The sequence below is a fragment of the Heloderma suspectum genome, chromosome 10, assembly GCF_057233095.1.
Source record: "Heloderma suspectum isolate Gila_16-S chromosome 10, 16-S_ref, whole genome shotgun sequence".
Classification (NCBI taxonomy): Eukaryota; Metazoa; Chordata; class Lepidosauria; order Squamata; family Helodermatidae; genus Heloderma; species Heloderma suspectum.
The window spans coordinates 26,495,876-26,509,381 of record NC_139467.1 but is presented as its reverse complement, the minus strand read 5'-3'; positions in this window follow the sequence as shown (position 1 = coordinate 26,509,381).

The window sequence follows — 13,506 nt, the reverse complement described above, 5'->3', positions numbered from 1 at the left end:
CCTCTTTTCTCTCTCTCCTTCCCCACACACACATATCACCTTTAAGTATATATTGTTCTCTAGGTGTGAGTTGAGTTAATATTTCAGGCTCCGGATTCAGCCTCCAGATTTCAGGCCGCGGAGGGCTCTGGAAAAAAAAAACAAAACCACGTACGCAAATGGCGGCTATGGCCGCCGCCATTTGCGTTCTTTATTTTTGATAGGGATGGACGAAAGGGACTTACCTCGTCCCGCAGCTTCTTTCGCGGTGGGGAGGGAGGCGCTTCGGTTCTCCCCCCGAAGTTCAGGCAAGGGGGGGAGGCGCCCCGCCTTGCCCGGCCGAAATTCAGGCCGGGGGGGAGGCGCCCCATCCCTCGCCAGTGAAATTCAGGCCGGATAGGAGCGCCCCGTCTACCCGGCTGCGAAAAAAAAAGTAAAACACACACACCCGTGATAGGCTACGTAACGATTTACGTAGACTATCACGGCTAGATTTCCAAAGTCAGCCATGATAGGCTATGTAAATCGTCACGTAGCCTATCACGGGTGACTTTGGAAAAAAAAAAGCGTGTACGCAAATGGCGGCTCCCATGGGGACCGCCATTTGCCTTCCTTATTTTGGCACATCTAGTCTACGTAAAGATTTACGTAGACTACGGCGAAAATAAGGGCAACGCAAATAGCGTTCCCTTATTTTCGCCGTAGTCTACGTAAATCTTTATGTAGACTAGACGTGCCAAAATAAGGAACGCAAATGAATTTGCATACGCGCTTTTTTTTTCAAAGTCACCCGTGATAGGCTACGTGACAATTTATGTAGCCTATCATGGCTGACTTTGGAAATCTAGCCGTGATAGGCTATGTAAATCGTTACATAGCCTATCACGGGTGTTTGTTTGTTTTTTTACTTTACTTTTGTTTTTGCAATGGTGGCGGCGGCAGCCGGTCGGGAGACCGGCCGCCACCTCCGCCCCCGACGAAACGCTGCCGAACCGCCGCCGGGACCCGCCGCTGAAAGGGACATTCGCTGAAGGTAGATAGCATTGCCCTTATTTTCGCCGTAGTCTACGTAATCCTTATGTAGACTACAGCGACCAAATAAGGAACGCGAATGGCGGCTCCCCATGGGGGCCGCCATTAGCCATACGTGCTTTTTTTTGTTTTTTTTAAAGTCACCCGTGATAGGCTACGTGACGATTTACGTAGCCTATCATGGCTGACTTTGCAAATCTAGCCATGATAGGCTACGTTAATTGTCATGTAGCCTATCACGGGGGGCGTTTTTTTTTTTACTTTTCTTGGAATGGTGGTGGCGGCAGCCAGTTGAAAGACCCGCCCCTGTCGACATTTGGGAAAGGTAAGTCCCACCCGGGGGGGGCGGGGGGGAGAATTTTTCCCCGAAACTACTTCGGGGGGCCGAATACATTGGCACTTGGCCCCCCCGAAGTTTCAGCGAGAAATTCTCTGACACCCCTAGTTCCCCTTATTTTTGCCATCTTAGTCTACGTAAATATTTACGTAGACTAAGACGGCCCAAACTAAGGAACGCAAATGGTGGCAGCCGTAGCCGCCGCCATTCATGTACGCCTTTTTTTTTTTACCCAGATGTTTTAGGCTACGTAAAATCTTACGTAGCCTATCACGTCTGTGTAAAAAAACCCCTGCAAATGGCGGCGGAAGGCCAGCCTCTGCAGCCGCTGCCGGAGCCGCCGCTGCTGCCTGGAATATCTGCCCCAGGTAAGTCTCAACCTGGGGGAGGATCCATGGGGGGATGGCAGGCCGTTCTGCCACAGATCTCGGCCTCACCGAGATCTGTGGCGGAATTCTCTGCCATCCCTACAAGCAAGCCTATTTGAAAAAGGCATTCAACTATTGGGGCCAGTAGCACAGCCAGGACTGGATTGCAAGACACATATTTGGGGCCCTGGGAATCAGAGGGCCCCCAAACAGCTCCCTAAATTGGTGGTTGTGGCTCCTTCCCCCTCTCCCTCTAGCCTGGCCCCACACAGCACTGCTGCATCCATCTGAGTAAGCCTGAAAGTCCCACAGCACACCATTTTAAAAGTGAACTTAAAACAAAGAAACAAACAGAAAAAAAATCCTTGCAGTTTGAGTAGTAGCAGTGATCTGAACCAGTCAGATGCTTCCTTTGGGGGACACAGACAATAAGGGCCCAAAGCAGCAACAGAAAGGCTGCCCCTTCACTGCTCCCGTGCTGTCATTGGCCATGTTCCCCCAAAGGCAGCATCTGATTTGTTTCGATCACCGCTACTTGAAACATAAGAGAGAAAAAAAGTGTCATTTTAAAATGGCACACCAAGTTAGGATGAGAAGAAGCTGCTAAGGAACGCAAATGGGGGCAGCCGTAGCCACTGCCATTTGCATACATGGTTTGTTTTTTTTTAACCCAGCCATGATACGCTATGTTAGGGTTGTACGAAAGTTCTGCCAGAGATCTCAGGGAGGCCGAATGCCAGCACATTCGGCCCCCCAAAATCGGTGGCGGAATGGCTCCCCCCCCCCGGGATGGGACTTACCTTAGGTGGATCTTCCTGGCGGCAGCGGCTCTGGCGGTGGTGCGGCACTGCCATTCCCAGGTAAAGAAAACAAAAAAACAAAAAAAGTGATAGGCTACGTAAAGATTTACATAGCCTATCACGGCTAGATTTAAAAAAAACACCATGATAGGCTACGTAAATGTTTACGTAGCCTATCACAGCTGATTTAAAACAAAAACAAAAACACACTTATGCAAATGGCGGTGCCCATTGGCGCCGCCATTTGCATTCCATATTTTGGCATGTCTTAGTCTACGTAAACATTTACATAGACTAAGACGGCGAAAATAAGGGGAACGCAAATAGCGTAGAGGCTACGCTATTTGCGTTCCCCTTATTTTCTCAGTCTTAGTCTACGTAAATGTTTACGTAGACTAAGACGTGCCAAAATAAGGAACGCAAATGGCGGCGCCCATGGGCGCCGCCATTTGCATAAGTGTGTTTTTGTTTTAAATCAGCCGTGATAGGCTACGTAAACTTTTACGTAGCCTATCACGGCTGACTGCAGGGACACAAATGGCGGCGGCTATGGCCACCGCCATTTGCGTCCCTGCTAGCCAGCGGCTGGATGCCCGGCCACTGGCAGAGCCGGCCAGCAGCTTCACAGAATCCCTGCAGAGCACAGCTGGCCGGCCAGGATTCCAGGGGGGAGGGACGGAGCGCCTCCCCCCCAGCATCAGCATAATCCGCGAACTGGTAAGTGACTTTTGTACATCCCTAGGCTACGTAAATCTTTACGTAGCCTATCATGTCTTTTTTTTTTTTAAACCCAGCCATGATAGGCTACGTAAATCTTTACGTAGCCTATCACGTCGTCATTGTTTTTTTTTTTTTAGAAGACTGCAAATGTTGGCTGCGGCGGCTGGTCGGAAGACCAGCCGCCGCCACCGCCGCCAGAGCCAGAGCCACCACCGCCCGGAACATCCACCCCAGGTAAATCTTGTCCTGGGGGGGATCCATGGGGGGGCGGGGGGGGTGGCAGGCCATTCCGCCACGGAGATCCAGGGTGGAATTCTCTGACATCCCTAGCTGCTACTGCCACCATCACAAGGTTTGTTTGTTTTTCCTTTTCCTTTTCTTGGGGGTGGGTGTTCATGTTGTTGTTGGTGAGTCTGGCAATGGTGGCAGGGGTGGTCAGTTGTGGGAGGTTGGCTGGAAGTGGCAAGGGGCCCCTGGGAAATCAGCTTTGCCAGGGCCCCCTCCCAGCTAGCTGCACCCCTGATTGGGCACCACCCCAGAGAAAGCCCTCTCTCCAGTAGTCTCCCACCTCACCCAAGCTCTGTCACCCCGTTTTCTCCTGTACTTGGTTTTCAATTCATGTATGAAATTGGTTTTAGTAATTTGAACTTTTATCATCATCATCATCATCATCAACACCATCATCTGAACTGTCATTTTTTTAATCTACTTTTTAAAACTTGAACTGTTTCATTGTGTTTTGTGCATGCATGCAAGTATGTATGTATGTATTTTCTGAGCCACTTTGAATTTATTTTATATAAAAGAGTGGGATATATTTTTAAATAAATAAATAACTATTTTGTAAAGAAGAACATTTGAAAATGTATTTACTCGAATGTTAGAAAGAAAACAGAATAATTGTCCAGGAAAGATAAGAAGAGTGAACCAAAGGAGAGAAGGAACCTATCTCTTATCCAACCCCCATTCTGAATTTTTCAACTGGCTTCAGGGATGAGTGGCAACCAAAGAGGAAATAGCCCACTTTTCTCTGTTTTTCACAAAAGCCATGTTCAGGTGCCTTTGTCTTTATGATAAAGCTGAGCAAACCATGCAGATTTATCTGGGGCTGGCTCTTTTCACTCCCTCTTTCTTAGGGGTATTTGAAGATGTGGATATTTGTACAAGGCACAGTGTTCATGCTGGATAAGCCAAACAAATGAGCCCATCACCTCTCCCACTCTCTTCCCCCCGACAGCTCCAAAGTCATAAACCTGAAGAAATCAACCATTTCCCTTTGACAGGAGAAGCCCGGAGAAGGCATTCAACACCGTGTTGATTCCCCTTGCCACTAAAGCAAGCTTATCTGCAGGGGACCAGCAGCACCAAGTGGACAGAGAAATCAAAGTTCTTTTCACTTGGAAATGAATGAGCGGGACCATTTTGTTCTTTCTGTACCATTGGGCACCAACCATGATGTCTCTGTAAGTAAGGCCACCTGGTAGCTGCAGAAGGGGGGTAAGTTGGGAAGCAAAGCTAGATTTGCTGAAAGGCCAGCTCTGTTGGGCTCCTCCCTCCATCAATTACCATCTGGAAGCAGCCATTTCACCTGACTTCAGCAGAGTAAGAGCTGGGACGTGGGGCCATTCCATCTGCTGACTCCAAACCCGGTGGTCATTTGCTCCAACTTTAAGAATCAGTAGCTAAATTTTGCTTATTTTTTTTCCTCTTAATACTCATCCCCTTTTTTTCCTTTTATGTTACATTTTTAGATTGTACACCTGAGGGTAGAGACTGTGTGGCTTGTTATTGATCTCATGTAAGCTGCTTTGGGAGACTTTGTGATGGAAGGGTGGGGTAAAATGCTTTAAGTAAACAACTAATGTTCATGTTCATAGAGGAGAAAGCTAACAATGGCTCCTAGTCCTGATGGCTATGTGCTACCTCCAGTATCAGAGGCAATGAGTCCATGTACACCTGCTGCTGGGGAACATGGGTAGGAGGTTGTTGTTGCACTCAAGCCCTGCTTGTGGGTTCTTGGTCTACAGCTGGTTGGCCACTGTGTGAGCAGAATGCTGGACTAGATGGACCCTTGGTCTCATCCATCATGAGCCTTCTTATGTTCTATTAGAATTGGCCACAATCAACTACTGACTGAGTGAGAACCAGGACTGGAGTCAATAAGCCAGGAGTAATGAGCCAGGAGTCAAAGCCAGTGAATGGAGATATTGCCCAGGCAAAGTCCCAGCCCGACCCGGAAGTTTGCATATTTCTTCCAGTTCAGGAGAAGCCAATGGGCAGCCTGGAAAACTGGAGAACCCCAGAGCCCAGCAACCTTGGGCTGTCCGAGGAATACTTCAACTCGCACATAAGCAGACAGGGAAATCTAAGTTCCATGTTGCTTGCCACATGTGCCAACATCATATAAATCCATGTATCTCTAGTTGTAGCTAGAGATGCTGGAGAAATCCAAGACAGTCTAAAATGAGCTCGGATTTCTAAGCATCCGACCTGTAGAACCCACCGTGAACCGACGCCCTCAGCCCATGCAGGGTCTGCAGACTTTTTAATTTATTTTTTATTTTTATTTTTTTACTTTCCCCAAATGTGTGCATGTTTATTCATAGGGAAATGCACAGGTTTCTGCTGAGGAAAACTTGAATGGAATGGGGGACAATTCAACGTGCCAAGGTAAATATGTAAATTATTGTGCATCCTTTTATGGAATTATTGGCGTATTTCTCCGCATAATGAAAAAAAAAAATCAAATCCGTCTGTGAATGGGTGCTGGAACAAAAGGCACCTGACAATCCACGAAACACAGACAGAGTGGATTTTACACAATCCATGCATCCCTAGTTGTAGCCCTGCTAATTCTCAGGACATTCTTTTCTAATATGGCAAAGTTACCACAATGTGATGTTTCCACATTAATACTACGGTTGCATGGGGAATAATTATTCAGAGGGTTAGTTCACACGTGCCTAAATATCTCTGGATTTGTCATCATTTGATAACTGAACATTAGATGGATCTCACAACTAGAGCTGTGCACAAATGCCCTCTCAAAATTCTCCATTTTATCTGTGGGCAGAGAAATGGGGGGGGGGATTTCACCGGATTTCTCCTAGGGGACGAGAAATTCTCCAACAGTTTCTCACAGGTCGGGCTCACCATTGGGCAGGGGTTGCAGCAGACAGACGTACTTTCTTTTTTTCCTAAGGGCTTTTGGTTTATTGCACTGCTTCTGTAGGTGGCAACAGCATCAACTGTGTTGAAGCTTCTATTCTTCTGAGGCGGAATTTTGAATTTCTTTTGGTGGTATTTGTGAGCCTTCCTCATCCCCGTGAGGTGGCTGTTTTCGCTCTGTGTGTGTTTACTCGCTCTATTCAACACTGTTCCATCTTCCGACCGGCTGCCGCCGCTGCCATTTCCAAGTAAAAACAACAACAACAACAACAAACGTGATAGGCTACGTAAAGATTTATGTAGCCTACCACGGCTAGATTTTCAAAAAACACTGTGATAGGCTATGTAAATATTTACGTAGCCTATCACGGCTGACTTTGGGGGAAAAAAAGCACGTACGCAAATGGCAGCGCCCATGGGTGCCGCCATTTGCGTTCCTTATTTGGGCCCGTGTAGTCTACGTAAACCTTTAAGTAGACTACGGCGAAAATAAGGGCCACGCTATTTGCGTTCCCCTTATTTTCGCTGTAGTCTACGTAAATGTTTACGTAGACTACATGTGCCCAAATAAGGAACGCAAATGGCGGCGCCCATGGACGCCGCCATTTGTGTACGCGCTTTTTTTTTTCAGAGTCAGCTGTGATAGGCTACGTAAACATTTATGTAGCCTATCACGGCTTACTGCAGGGACGCAAACGGCAGCGACTACGGCTGCCGCCATTTGCGTCCAGTCAGGACAGCAGGATTCGCGGCCAGAGGGACAGGGCACCTCCCCCCCCGCCAGAATTTTGGCTGGAGGGACGGAGCACCTCCCCCCCACCGCGAAGCAAGCTGCGGGATCAGGTAAGGGACTTTTGTCCATCCCTACCGTGGGCAGAATTGCCTCATGATGTCCCCCTCATGATGGCTCATGATGCACTGAAGTGCAGGTAGCCAAGGAGGCTATGGGCTGCCACAGAGATGTGACTGCACAATGAGAAACAGGACACTTCTGCTCTTCCCTCAGCCACCTCCTCAGTAAGGCAAGCCCAAGAAGCCCAAACCCAAGCCATGAGAATTTCTCTGAAATCTCTCCTTTGAATTTCTTTTCAAAAGCAATTTCTTTTCTATCAAATTGAATGAGAATGGTCGAAAAAAATGTGGGAGAAATGTTCGGCACAGTGCTAATCACAACAGATGGTGTGGACTGAAAAATACTGGAGTTGAGAATGACTCGTAGGGATGTACGAAAGTAACTTACCTGTTTGCGGATGTGATTTGCGATGGTGTGGAGGCGCTCTGTCCCTCCCCCTGGAATACTCAACGGGGGGGTAGGCAATCCGGTCCTCCCACCCCGAATCCTTCGCAGTCGGCTCCGCTCCATGGTGGCTCTTCAGAGCAGCTGGCCAGGGCTGTCCGCAGCCGGAGTTCCGGCTGCAGACGGCCTGCTGGGGATGCAAATGGCAGCCACCGTTGCGGCCTCCATTTGCATCCAGCCAGGCTGCCGTGATAGGCTATGTAAGTATTTAAGAAGCCTATCATGGCAGGCAAAAAAACATTCAGCAGCGTATGCAAATGGCGGTGGCTATGGCGGCCTCCATTTGCGTTCCCTATTTTTCGCCGTTTTAGCCTACGTAAATATTTACATAGGATAGAACAACGAAAAATAGGGAAAACAAATGGCAGCCACCATAGTCGACGCCATTTGCGTATGCTGTTTTTTGGGGGGTGGGGGTTAGCTGTGATAGGCTATGTAAATACTTACATCGCCTATCACAGCTGCAAGGCCGCAAATGGTGGCCTCAGCAGCCTGGCCACGGCCGGCCAGGAGACCAGCCGCTGGAGTCGTCACCGCCGCCACCGCATCCGGTGCATCCGCCCCAGGTAAGTTCCGTCCCGGGGGGAGTCCACAGGGGGGCGGGGGGCAGGAGGCGGTTCCTCACTGGAATCCATGGCAGAATTCTCTGCCATCCCTAAGAATGAGTGCTCTGTCAGCTGGATCTGTAGTGTCCAATCTATGCCCAAGGTTACATGGAGAAAATCATGGCTGAGTAGCGATCTGAACCCATGGCTTTTCAGTCCAAGTTCAGTGTTTGATCCCCTACAACAGGGGTGCAGAACTTCTTTCAGCCCAAGGGCCAAATTCAATTCCAGAGAAGCTCTTCGGGGCCACATTCCAGGGGTGAGTGGAATCAAAGGCAAAAGGAGCAGGGCCAAAATACCAAAAGTACCTGGCTGAGTCATCCCTTTTTAGCTTCAAGCACTTACTGCCAGTAATTAAGCCTTAGGAGAAGCTTTTCAACCTCTTAGAATGGGGGTGGAAACCTGTGCGAAAGCCAGGAAAACTATCAAAGAATCAGTGGTCATGGGAATGGAGCATGGCCAACTTGTGAACCCTGGAGGGCCAAGTTGAGACCCTGGGTGGGCTAGATTTGGCCCCTGGGACTGAAATTCAACCCCTAGAATGATAATCCATGCACACCAAGATGTTCCAGTGGTTACTCAAGTCTGAAAACAGGATATATTTTTACATCTGTGGGTATCTGGTCCCCAAATACACTATAACCCCAAATGTTCACGTTACTTCCATGCTGGGTAGAAATCGGGGAGATGATGTGTTTTCTTCAATATCAGGTTGGATTTGGGCTGGAGAGATAAGCTTAAAGAATGGGCGGTTTCACACAATGCTAGTGATATATTTAGGCTCACAGCCCTTAGAGAGACAGAGAGAGAAAGATAATATTAACTCAACTCACACCTAGAGAACAATATATACTTAAAGGTGATATGTGTGTGTGGGGAGGGAGGGAGAGAAGAGGTCCCTGCAAGGAGGTGAGAGTGTCTTAGAATGAGAGGTCTGATGCCCGGAAGCCAGTTGAGCTGGTACAGCAATCTGAAACCAGACAAATAGAAAGCTGGAATCCAAACAGCCTCATTCAGTGAAGAACGTCAGATAAAAAGGAACTGGCAGACTTAAGAAGAGGAAGCGAAGGCACAATTGCACATTATGGGTTTCCAAACAATAGCACCAATGCCCCTGACAATAATAAACCATCAAATAGCAGAAAGTTAAAAAGACAGCCACACAAAGCATCAACTGTTTCCTACCGCCCCATCTCTCAATAGCCTGAAAAGAAACTTTCTCCAATGGCTTTCAGATTGCTTTGAATGTAAACTCCCTGTATATAAATGAAGCAAACAATGAACCATTGCACCAAAAGGACCATTACAACTTCATTCCCAGCGATTAACGGAGGTTGACAAAACCATGCACAGCACGGAAGTTTATTTTCATCCCTTTATTCACTTTTTATGGCTTCAAAAAGGAATTTGCTTTGCCGTCCCCTCAGGACCTCCTGCTGTGCAGCAAATGCTGATTCTCCACTCTGTCACAGCGGCGTAAATTCGGAAGGGCCTGGCGTACAAGCCGAACCAGTCGGCGTGAGCAAGGTGTAAAGGCAGTGAGTAATATTGTGATGTCAACTCTCCTCAGTCCAGTCTGACCAGCACAACAGCTGGCATGTGAAGCCAGTCAGGATACAGTTGTTAACCAAGATCATTATACCTTTGTTATGACCAACTAATTCCCCTGTGCAATATACAAGCTTTTAAGCTACACTGAGCTCTTCCTTACACTATCATTCAGTGCTGAGTCCAGGGTCTGAGGGCCGGTAGGCAAAATACGTTGAATCTACATTCTCACCTGCATTGTCAGAACCTGCTGCTGCTTCTCATCCTTGACACCACTTGCTTGTTAGACACGCAGGGAGCCAGGGAGCAAGTGGGCAGTGTCATCTACTGCTCCTCACCATCACCACCACCACCACCACAGCTGGGTGAGAGTAAGAGGCAGGGGAAAGTCAGGTCTAGGGGGCTTTTGTCAGTAGACCCCTTTTGGGCTGTGAGCTCTCAGCAGATGCCCAACCATGTCAACCCTTGACACTGGCCCCGATATCTTTCATGAAAATAACACCTTTGGAAGAGGGCATGATAGAACTTTCAGAATGAGACAATGGTGTTAAGTGTGCTTCTCAGAGGCATCTGGTCATCCACTCTGGGGAACGAGCTGGATGTGATGCGAGCTGGGAAACGAGCTGGATCAGGCCTTAAGTCTGATCCAGGAGGGCTCTCCTTATGTTCTTATCTTGTCTGTGCTCTGGTTCAGTCTGGGAAATTGGTATGGAGGATGTTTGTACAAAACTGAATTTGCTTGGAAGGCCTAAAGTTACACAGACATATGATAAGACAAAGAACCTTTGGAAGATCTATTGGCACACAGCGCATCTCGATTTTCATTATAGATGGATTAAGAATTTTAGGGCAAGGGATCTCAACATTTAATGCAACTGAACCTTGCAAACTGGGAAAAGCAGTATTTCAGGCCTGTTATTTCCAAACTTCACTGGATTTAGCAAAAGTGAAGAGTTTGTGTTTTGTTTCTTTTTTTCTTAAGGGGTTTCTTTGCATTTAAGCATTTTGCCACAAGTCCTATATGAAATTGCTTTTCTGTTCAGTAATGTGCTGAATCAATGGGGCCATTTCCCTTTCATATTTCCATAATTAGCTGGTTTTAAACCCTTCACTGGCTGATTGAAAATATGTTGATTATTTACACTATTTGCCATTTTCAATGTCACTACGTTATTAACCTTTGTTGCATACTTTTAAATATCTGCGTTATTTGCTAGCCTGTTGGCATCCTGTGCTAAAGGCTTCAAAAACAAGAGGAAAAGAAAAGAAAAACACAAACACAACAAAATAAATGCAACCTTCTTCTATCCTCTTCCAAATAATGAAGGATAAATTCAGGGCCGGCGGGGAGGGGGAGTTATGATTTTACTAATACGTTTGCTTTTTGTTTGCTTTTTAAGAGCTGCCTGAGGCCCCAACTCAATAAAGGTCCCATGGCATTTAGATCTGAACAAAGTATGCAATAAGTGGCAGTTGAAAGAAAAGATTACAGAAACAAGACACTTCAAGGATTCCACTTCCACGGAGACAATGTCAGCTGTCAGCTGAGATGACAAACAAGCAACCAATGTTCTTGGAATGCTAAGGTAACATATGACTCCAAAGTCACTGTGCCTCATGCCTTAAGGTCTTGACCCCAGTATCTCAGATCAGGTCAGGTCCCTTCACAACTCAAGGTCAATTCACACATTACACTTGAACATTCCTTTGCCCCCCCCCCCAGCTCATATGATGCATCTACACTTATGAGCCTTATAAGGTCTGTGCTAGGGATGGGAATAATTTTGTTCAGTTTGCTTTCTAATGAAAACTTACCTAATTTCACACTTTAGAATCAATATGCGGATTAAGGCTCAGTTACCCTTTGGAATTTGCTCTTCTCCAAAGTTTGCAGTGGAGTTCTCATATTAAAATAAAATGGGCACAACAATGTGTATGTTAGAGAAAGGTGCACACAAAAGTGCATATATTGGTGAAAATAACATTAGAAAATGCATTATGTTTAATGATGCTAGGGATGTCAGAGAAATCTGTGAGTGGGGGGGGAGAGTTCGATGGGTTTTCCTAGGTTTGGCCCCACAGGCTGCATGTCAGTTCCCACTGTGGCACCTGACTGGCGCATTTCCCCCCCGCCCCATTGCACAATATGCGCAATTTCTGAGCAAATTGCACAAATGTCTGAGCAATTTGCACAAATTTGGCCATAATTTCCCCTAACTGCTCAGAAATTTGCCCAAATTGTGGAACCTGCAAAAACAAATACACAAAAAAGTTCCCAGAGTTCAGGGAAAAGCCCACAGCTTGGCTCGCAAATCCAAATTGCATCGTGCATGCTGTAAAACTCCACCAAATCAAAAAAGAACCAGATATCCCAGTGACGGCCATCCCTAAATGGTGCTGCCAAATTTTGTAATTAGTGTGGTCGCTGGCTGAACCTCAGCCTTCGTAACGGTTGCCTTTTTAACGAACCTGGTCCGGTGGTTTATAAATTCACTATTATGTTTGGAATTGATCCCAAGCTTCTGATCACACACAGTCTGTATCTGAACAATACCACTTCTGTGTATGAGATATGGCGGTTGGATTAACCAGTGCCTTGCCTAATCTGGCATTTCTGTGCATGCACTGCATTGGTTGGAATAACCCTTTCCCTGCCTAACCTGACATGGTGCTGCCCCCCTCCCTGCTGGTTCCACTGCCACTGCCATGCACAACCCAGTTGCCAGTGAAGCTGTTGTAACAAGGGAGTCACAGCCTCCCTATAACCGGCCCTGGCCTGGCTGCAGCATTCTGGGCCAGCTGAAGTTTCCGAACAGTTTTCAAAGGCAGCCCTGTGCAGAGCTCATTACAGTAGTCCAAATGGGATGTGACTGTAGGGATGTACGAAAGTGACTTACCTTTCCGTGGATTATGCTGATGCTGGGGGGGAGGTGTTCCATCCCTCCCCCCGGAATCCTGGCCGGGAAGGGAGGCGCTCCGTTCCTCCCCCCCGGAATCCTGGCCGGCCGGCTCCGCTCCGCAGGGATTCTGCAGAGCCGCCAGCCGGCTCCACCAGCAGCCGGACATCCGGCCGCTGGCTAGCAGGGATGCAAATGGCGGCGGCGGTAGCTGCCACCGTTTGCGTCCCTGCAGTCAGCCGTGATAGGCTGCGTAAATGTTTACGTAGCCTATCATGGCTGACTTAAAACAAAAAAAAAAATACGTGCATACGCAAATGGCAGCTGCCATGGCTGCCACCATTTGCATTCTTTATTTTGGCACGTCTTAGTCTACGTAAACATTTATGTAGACTAAGACGGCAAAAATAAGGGGAACGCAAATAGCATAGCATCTACACTATTTGCGTTCCCCTTATTTTCGCCCTCTTAGTCTACGTAAATGTTTACGTAGACTAAGACATGCCAAAATAAGGAACGCAAATGGCGGCGGCCGTGGCCACCACCATTTGCGTACGCACATTGTTGTTGTTTTTTAAGTCAGCCGTGATAGGCTACGTAAACATTTATGTAGCCTATCACGGTGTTTTTTTAAAATCTAGCCACGATAGGCTACGTAAATCTTTACGTAGCCTATCACATTTTTTTTTTTTTTTAAACTGGAAATGGCAGTGGTGGCAGCCAGTCGGAAGGCCAGCCGCCGCAGCTGCTGCCGC